Source organism: Saccostrea cucullata, unplaced genomic scaffold (assembly GCF_032062105.1).
Source record: "Saccostrea cucullata isolate Sc308-1 unplaced genomic scaffold, CSIRO_AGI_Scuc_v1 ctg2257, whole genome shotgun sequence".
In the NCBI taxonomy this organism is placed as follows: domain Eukaryota; kingdom Metazoa; phylum Mollusca; class Bivalvia; order Ostreida; family Ostreidae; genus Saccostrea; species Saccostrea cuccullata.
In genome coordinates, this window is record NW_026920537.1 from 113,318 (window position 1) to 122,290 (window position 8,973).

At 34.6% G+C, this 8,973-nt stretch overlaps 2 long non-coding RNA genes across 3 annotated transcripts; both read left to right on the plus strand.

The window, feature by feature from the left end:
• Window positions 1-1,761: 1,761 nt before the first annotated feature.
• LOC134250629 (uncharacterized) lies at window positions 1,762-2,032 on the plus strand. The gene is made up of 2 exons (XR_009988549.1): window positions 1,762-1,937; window positions 1,968-2,032. It is a non-coding gene; the product is annotated as an uncharacterized LOC134250629 (long non-coding RNA).
• A 1,182-nt stretch (window positions 2,033-3,214) lies between these two features.
• LOC134250621 (uncharacterized) lies at window positions 3,215-8,620 on the plus strand. 2 transcript variants are annotated; one of them, XR_009988541.1, is made up of 4 exons: window positions 3,215-3,277; window positions 5,398-5,650; window positions 5,862-5,922; window positions 8,539-8,620. It is a non-coding gene; the product is annotated as an uncharacterized LOC134250621 (long non-coding RNA). The 2 variants fall into 2 exon arrangements; XR_009988546.1 differs by lacking the exon at window positions 3,215-3,277 and having other exon boundaries at window positions 4,241-5,650; window positions 5,862-5,908; window positions 8,539-8,591.
• Window positions 8,621-8,973: the final 353 nt, after the last annotated feature.

The window sequence follows — 8,973 nt, forward strand, 5'->3', positions numbered from 1 at the left end:
AAATATCAACCAATGTACAGAGTACCTTTAAATTAAAATAGATTAAAATTAAGGGGTATTATTAACAATAGTTACCGTATATGGTCATTAAACCCATGAAAATGAACTTTAGAGTCACTCTGTCTATCTTGTATTTCCAACTTTGTATATATCCATCATATTTTTGTCTAAACGAAAAGTCTTTGAAATATTTTCTCCCTTAATTTTGTAGACGTTTGTAATAATATGAACTATACACGTGTACCTGGTATTTCTAAGTTTTAACGACGGGTGACTTCAGGCAACATGCAGTGGCGTAACATCGATTTTGAAGGGGGGAAGCCAGAGAATTTTTTTTACTTACCTAAAAAAGGTGACAAGCAAAAAAAGTTTGTCCAAAGTCAGAAATCCTATTTCGAGGGGGGGGGTGAACTTTTTCCCAGTGTCAAATACTTTCAGTACCAATTCTAATGCTCCATTTTAGGTGTAATGAAACAGAATCAGTTAAGTGGATTGAAATAGGTTTTTAAATCACCCAATCATATTATGAGTAGCCAATCAGAGTTGATATTTTAGCCAATTAAATCATTAGAATTTATTAACCAATCAGTAGTAATTAGGCATAGTATAAATACAAGGATCAATCTTGTTTCGTTTACTTTTGGTGTAACTCTTTGTCGGAGTTAGGTGACTTGGGAAGGGTACCTGGGCTGTGTCGGGAAACAACAGTATTGTTTGTTAGACCACTCAGCCCAGGGACCCAGTTCCCTAGTGTCTTTGTGAGTTTGTGACTAGCTATGGTGTCTCGGTGACTTTAGCTTGTGTCTTACCAAAAGTCGTGTCCTGTTAATAGCTATGGTGTCTTGGTGACTTTAGCTTGTGTTTGTGTGTCTTAATATGATAATGTTACTTTGTGATTATTTTGGTGTGTTTAGGGTAGTTGCAGACTGTGTCGGGAAACAACAGAACTGTTCGTTATACCACTCAGTCTGCAGCTACAGAGATAGGTTAATTTTATATTTGATCATTTGGTTTGATTGTAAGCGATTCCTTCGTTATAGTTCGTTGTTATTTAGTTTACTCATCATTATCCAGGTAGGACCAAGGAAAAAGTTTATATAGTGACTTTCAGTCAGTTGTTCGCCTTTGTTATTGAAGTTTGTCATAATTCGATATAAACGTGATTCTTAGGAAGGAAACCTAAGCGAACCCAATTATAAATTATAAATCATTTGTACATGGTAAAAACGTTATAAAGGTACATCACTTAAAAAGTCTAAAAGGGGGGTGGGCAACAACCAGGTTTTCAATTAATATTTCCTATAGTAACAGTAAGAGTGGGAAAAAAAAGTGGGGGGGGGGGCAGCCCCCCCCCCCCCCCCCCGTTGCTACGCCCCTGTACAATTAAGGCGAATTATATGCGAAAATTGCGATAAAATAAACTCTCAAAGCAGACATTTTCTTTTAATTGCACGAATGGTCAACATCTTATCTAGCTGCAGATCTGTAGCGTTATGATTTTATATATTTGTCTTTTTTTTATCCACCTTTCAACCTTTTATAGTTGTCTCTTCAGGCAATAAAGTCGTTAGAAGTCGTTAGAAGTATATAACTAATAATTTTAATCAAGCGAATTTATCACTTGTAGAGACGAGTAAAAAGGGTTGGGAGGTGTATAAAATATACATATTGGCTACAGAATGTGTCTAGAATTAGGTAGTGAAAGGTGGTTGATTGACCAATACTTGAAAGTGGGTAATTCCCCTCCAAAGCGCGCAAAAAATATTGCGCCGTAAATTGCATGCATCTTTTTTGCATTACAGGATCTGTAGCGTTATGGTCAAAGACAATCCATAACGCTACAGATCTGCAGCTACATCTATATTCAGTGTCTATGGTGGTGATGAGCTCTGGTTCATCAAGCAGTGGTTTGACTGGAGGACAGGATACAGCTTCTGGTGTCTTAATTGTGTAGCCATGTTCTTCAGTTGTAATGGATAATGCTGACAGAGAACCAAACATTTGATGGAGCTGTTCTGTATTGATCTGACGAGGGAAAAACTTGGTAATGTAACATTGACTTTAGGGGGCCCATGGCCAGCAGCAACGTTGAGACATAACGTTGCTTCAACGTCAATTTTCAACGTTGAATAAACGTTGAAAATGGGTTGAATTTTTGGTTGATTTATGGTTGATTTTTGGTTGCAAATGAAAGTTGAGGCAAAGTTTAAGCTTCAAAGTTGTTTCAACGTCAAATATCAACATTGAACAAAAGTAAACATTGGTTGAAATTAGGTTTAGATTTGATTGAAATTTTTCGGATGTACAAACGTTGATATTTGGTTGAAATCACGTTGAATTCATATTACATTTTGCTTTATAAACAAATACATTTGAAATTCTAATAAAAAAATTTATTTAAGTTGCGTAATATTTATATAAGTTGTTATCAAGTATTATGATTTTTAAGACAAACACAAATTCGGATTCAATCACTGAATCTCAAAAATCACTGCTAGACAAAATTTATATTCTTTGGGAAAAGTGGGTCACAATAATGCATCTTTTTTGCATTACAGGATCTGTAGCGTTATGGTCAAAGACAAATAAATAAAACCATAACGCTACAGATCTGCAGCTACATCTTATCTATAACTTTATGCTATTACATAACATAAATTGCTCTATAGATCATTTAATTGATGCTTTCACACATTAATTATTAGGTAGGGGTTATGTATCCTATTTTTTATTTAAAGAAAAAAAAATAAGTAAATAAAAAATAAGTCAGGTGTCTGTGCTTGCACATGAATCATATGTATTCCTTTTGAGAACTTTCCTTTGGTACCAATAATTTTAAATTAAGTTGTTTAAATTAAAAACTTGGAGTATGATCTACTAAGTAATGAAAAACTGAAAACCGTGATCGCCATAACTTTTTACTGGTAAAAGGGATGGGGGGATGGGGGGTAAAGGTGCAATAATTTTATCCTGTTTTAATCCTAGTTCTTGATCTTAGACTTTGAAATATATTTGAAAACTTTAATCTTGTCCCATATAGAGCTTTCATCAACTGAATCAGTGTTTCACAAGATCATCTTCTTTTCAAATTGTCTCATTTGAATTTAAAAAACCTGTTCATGTGCTGTATTCACTTTTTATGTCAATTTGCATCGGGTTCAAGATTGAAAAAATATTAGTTTCATATTGGCGTCAAATCAAAAAACCTCATTGTCCTCAAAGTAGCCAGTCGGCAGTTGTACACTGGGCCTATAATATTAGACAAACACTTCTAATAGTGACACGAAAAAGTAGGTAAGTTATATCCATAATGTTCTGTTTTCTGTTATCCTAAAAGCAAAGTGTTTAAAAAAAATTATGTGTAAAGATGGACAGAAAAAGATGCAATAACATGAAGAATCAGTTACCCTTTTTAATTTTATTTAGAAAACTGTCAGAACGCCTTTTTATTGTTCTATTTGTGCAAATCTTTGACAATCATCAACTAATTCTGGACAGAAATAATACACTATACAAGTACAATGTAAATGAGATATAGATTTATACGCATATAAGTACTGTGTAATGGATATCAACCTGAATACTGGTAGAGCACCTGACTAGTGATACTGAGATCCTGGGCTCGATTCCTTGTCCAGCCATACATTTTCTCCACTCCTTTTATAATTGAATTTAATTTAAAAGCCATGCAGAGGACCTGTGAATTTAATTTGCTATATTTATATGAATTTCTTCCATGATAAAATATTAAATATGTCTAATACTCAAAAAGTTAAACTTTGCTTTAATAGCCATTGTCCAGAAGTACTGAAAATAACAAACTCATTTGTTAAAAAATGTATTACATCTAGAAATGACTGCTTAACATAATTATTTTACAAATGATGTACAATTTAGCTATGATTATATATAGCCTTACATTCTATACCAGATTATTGTTTAAATATAATGAACAATTGATGATGTGCCTTTGCAAATTATTGTAATTGTGTTTGTGCCAATAAATATTTGTATTTGTATTTGTATTTATAATTCGTTATATCCGTATAACAAATTCATATAACAATTAATATAAAGCGAATTTGCTATAAGCATGTTTTTCCTCAAATATTACTACCATACTTACGTTAGAGAAGCAAATATTACAAAACATACCTCCGATAAGCAAGGTTTTATTATGATTGAATTTTTTATACAAATGCTGAAATAAAAATAAGTCCAGCAGGTACATACAGGGCAGTGTCCAGAGTATGGGCCCAGCAGGTACATTCAGGGCAGTGCGCTATGGCCTAGGGATGGTGGGAAAAAAATCTTTAAAAATCTTTTTTTCAAAAATATCAAAACCATGATTAGTCCTATTCATATGGAAGTATTCTCAGGTAGTGTAGATTCAATTTTGGCTAAATAATGACCCCTGGGGGTAGGGCAGGGCCACAATATAAGTTCAAATGTAAAGGGCAATAAAACCACAGGTAGTCAAAGAAATATGCAAGTATCCTTAGTTAGTGTAGATTCAAGTTTGTTCAGATAATGGTCCTAGCTCTCCTTTTTAAGGATTGTTTGGGACCACTATTGCGCAAGTGAGTTAAGACTAAATATGAATATTCTATGCAAATGAGCTAATAAAAATGCATAAGTTGTATATTTTATGTACAGAGAAAGTTCAAATTGATTTTCTTATACATACTTGGTACCCAGGGCTTATTTATGCAAGTGCACATTATGACGTCATATTATGATGTCATTGTTCTCTCTCATTCAAGGCATTTATTATAAATCACATCAACAAAATCACATCGGCGCAAGAGCATATCCAATCTAATTTAAAATAAATAATGTATTATATTAAGGAGAATATTATTAAAATTAATAAAATTGCTGCACAAATCCTAGGCACTTTCTCAATCGATAAAAATTTTAGGAAACTTACACTGGACTGTGAATTTTTTCTCTGTTTAAACTTAAAACTGCACGAATAGTAACTAAACAATTGCAGTGCCGACATTTGTGCAGCTATATCCTAAACCCTTGGAATATCCTGCGTCTTTTTATACCTTGCTTCTGTAAAACAAAATAAGGTATGCCCTTGCGCCGAAGCGATTTCGTTGATGTTTCTTATAAACTTGTGTAGTAGAGGTTGATGACGTCATAATGTGTACTGTCTATTGCATGTCGTGGGTACTAAGAATGTAAAAGAAAACAAGTCTTAACATTTTCTGTGCAGTAGGTAGAGCAATTATGGAATTTAATTAGATATTTTGCATAGAAACCTCCATATTTAGCCTTAACTCACATGCGTGGGTTTCAACTTTTCAATCATAAACTAATTTATGCTTTTTTCCTAACCACATTGCTCAGGTGAGCGATGTGGCCCATGGGCCTTTGTTGTTTAAACAGGCAAATTATGACATAGAGCTGCTGTCTCTACAAGAGACCATACAACAGAAGGTCGTGACCCTGCTGAGTGACCCGGACAACAGAAGGTCATGACCCTGCTGAGTGACCCGGACAACAGAAGGTCGTGACCCTGCTGAGTGACCCAGACAACAGAAGGTCGTGACCCTGCTGAGTGACCCGGACAACAGTGTTAAACAGACCCTACTGGAGAACGGAATCACAAAGCTGTGTGTCTGCTTTGACAGGCAAAAAGGTACTCACTTTACCAAATCAGGCATTGAAAAATACTTTTCTCAACAAGATTTAATTCTACAATCTGATGTACGGATGTAAAGTTAAAACATGTTTGAGTTGTGGTAGTTGTTTGAGGTTTGATCTCATTCTCTAGCCTGATATAGAGTAAATGTGGTTTAGGATGGTTGATTTGAATTTTTAGAAATGTTAATTTCTGTTTTTAATTTCAGCCAGTGATGTGCTACTGTCTCACATGATTACTTTCCTCAGTGACAAGGTAAGATAACTCAGGTTTTGTTAAATAATAATTAAAACTATAAAGTCCTATGTGAAATTAAGAAAACTTCTGATCAGTGATAGAGTGTTATTTTTGCCTTTTCACAGTTGCAAACAATTTTTCCCCAATTAGAATTTATCCAGTTATAGCTTCAGTACCGACCAGACCCAACCTGACACAAAGCAGTCCCAGAGCAGTCCCGGGGACTGCTTTCTGGGACTGCTAAAGCAGTCCCAGAGCAGTCCCAGAGCAGTCCCACAGCGGTCCCAGAGCAGTCCCACAGCAGTCCCAGAGCGGTCCCAGCAGTCCCAGCGGTCCCAGAGAGCAGTCCCAGCAGTCCCAGAAAGCAGTCCCAGCAGTCCCAGAGGGCGGGGTTTATTTATTTAATGGGCGGAGCTAACTCAGAAATGAGATTCCCAATAAACAATGGAACTATAAAAGGCTGTAGAATTTGATTCTGGGTAGTATGCCTGGAATCCTTACATGTGTGCGAATGATTTATGAACAGTACGCGCATAGAAACAAAATTGAAATAATATTAATCGAATGAAGAAGGCTTTCACACGTATATGTATGAAATTAAACTTAACATGAATATTATACCAGAGCAGTCCTAAATTAAAATTAATTAAAATTTATTATTTATTAATTAAAATAAATCACAATTATCTGGTATATTGATAATTCGATTTCTTTATTTTCTGTAATTGATATTGTTTCCCTATTTATTTTTTATACAGAAAATTAAATTATTTTACACCAGAATTAGCTTTAAATAGATCGTATCCTTATGGCCAATTTCCATACTATCGGGATACTCTTATAAATTTTCTTAAGTATTGGGGCTTTTCAAAAAAAAAATTTTTTTGTTGATTTTGCCAAGTATTAATTTTCAGGCATGATTATTTTTACTGACATGTCAATTTAATTATTTTAAATTTCTCTGTCTCTATAATATTGTGCTTTAAGTTTTAAGTACTTCTGTTGTTAATGTTAGAGTGTATATCTGTAAATCACCCGAATGGAACCCTCAGATTATGTTCAAAATTAATTAATCCTGAAAGAAATTCATACACATTTCATTTATCAATTTTAGTTTTGCGTTACATAGATTGAAATTAGGATCATTGTTGACCAGCATGTTCAATGATGTGTAACGCTGATATGTATACCCAAATAACATACACTGATTTTCTGCCCAAAGGCGATTGAAACCGCGAGTGCATGTTGATACCATTCTTATACACATTAATCGGCGGTGTAAACAGGAGCAATACAAAAAAAATTAAATCATAATTTCCGGTATTTTCAACTGTTTATTTTTGAAATTTATGTACTTTTTCATTACTTGTATATAAATCAAAAACTACCGGTAATTCATTAATAATTTCCCCAGTGATTTTCCACATTGTTTATGTTACGGAAGAATTGATGGAAGCATTGATTAATTTAATTTTTTAATTTTATTTTATGGTCATTTATTAAAGTGTGATATTTTATATTTGAGGGTAAAAAACATATACCTTTTTTAATTAAAAAATCATTTATCTAATTGTAATAATTATTATAAAATAGTACAAATGCAGATTTTTAGCATTTAATTTTACATTGAATACCCCATAATAAAAAGGCCTACATGTGGATATTTTTTTCTCATAAACCTTATCTTATATTTAGGGAAAAAAATTATTCTTCTCCTGACTTCCTTATTTAACAAGTTTATTTTTAAAAAGTTTATTCTAAACTACATTTGTGTAAATATACAGTCTAAGTAAATATTAATTAACTATAATAATCTCTACTTATTAAAAGATTGTAAGAAATCCTTGCTTTTTAAACAGTTTAAACTCATCTCTGCTGCAAGTAAACAAAACAACAGGGGGCCTGCAAATTCAGAATTCACAAAGGGGCGGAGCTATCATGTCACTCAGAACCTTTTTCACAAAGGGGTGAACAAAGGCAGTCCCAGAAGGCAGTCCCAGGGACGGCTGGGACTCCTGGGTCTGCTTTCTAGAGCGGTCCCAGAGCAGTCCCACAGCGGTCCCAGAGCAGTCCCACAGCAGTCCCAGAGCGGTCCCAAAGCAGTCCCGGGGACTGCTTTCTGGGACTGCTTGGGTGTCAGGTTGGGTCTGGTGATCGGTACTGTTTGTTTAAGAAATGATACTGAAATCTTTGATTTTGCCCAAATGAGGGTAGGTGGAAGGGGCAAAAATTTCTCTGTATACAGTATTTAGAATAGCAGGCTTCATATTTAAGAGACTTTGGAACAGAGGATAATGTGCTAATTTATGAATACAGTAAAACTTGTTTAGTACGAACACGGATATTGCAAATCCATGGATATAGCAAAGTTATCATGGATCCCCCATCTATATTAATTTAACTAATTCCTTATACGGATATAATGAATAAGGGATACAGCAAATTAATTTCAGATGTCCCCTAGACTTGTTATAACCGAGTTTTACTGTATCTCTAAGAAATCTTTTATTAATACAAAATATGACACAGACATGTGTAGTGCTATAAATTCATGATAACACCAACAACTCATACCCAGTGATTGCGCTAAAATTTGAAAAAGCCAAATTACACTGTATGTACACGTACATTATATTCTTGATTTTCAGACTGACTGGCATCTCCGTGGCTCCTTCTTTGACAACATTGTGGGTGTGGCCGCATGTGTCAGGTGGCAGAGCTGCTGTATACCGAATTAAGCCATATAAGCGCACTTATTGACCAGGTATGGAAATCGGATGATAATAATTATAGCCAATCAAATCTTACAGAAACAGTGATAATCAAATCCCCAATGGAAATAATGATTTCACAGTATAAACTTGATTTTCTGTTTCAGGGCCTGAGTGACCCAGAAGAATTTGTTGTACACAAGACGTTAGGTGCTCTACAGGCTCTTACAGAATTAGGTCTCATTCAGAAGCCATGCTCCAGGAGTTCTTACTTGAAGTGGGAAACCCTGGGAGAGGAGACCCCCACCCAGTAACTGGAAACCCTGGGAGAGGAGACCCCCACCCAGTAACTGGAAACCCAAGGAGAGGAAG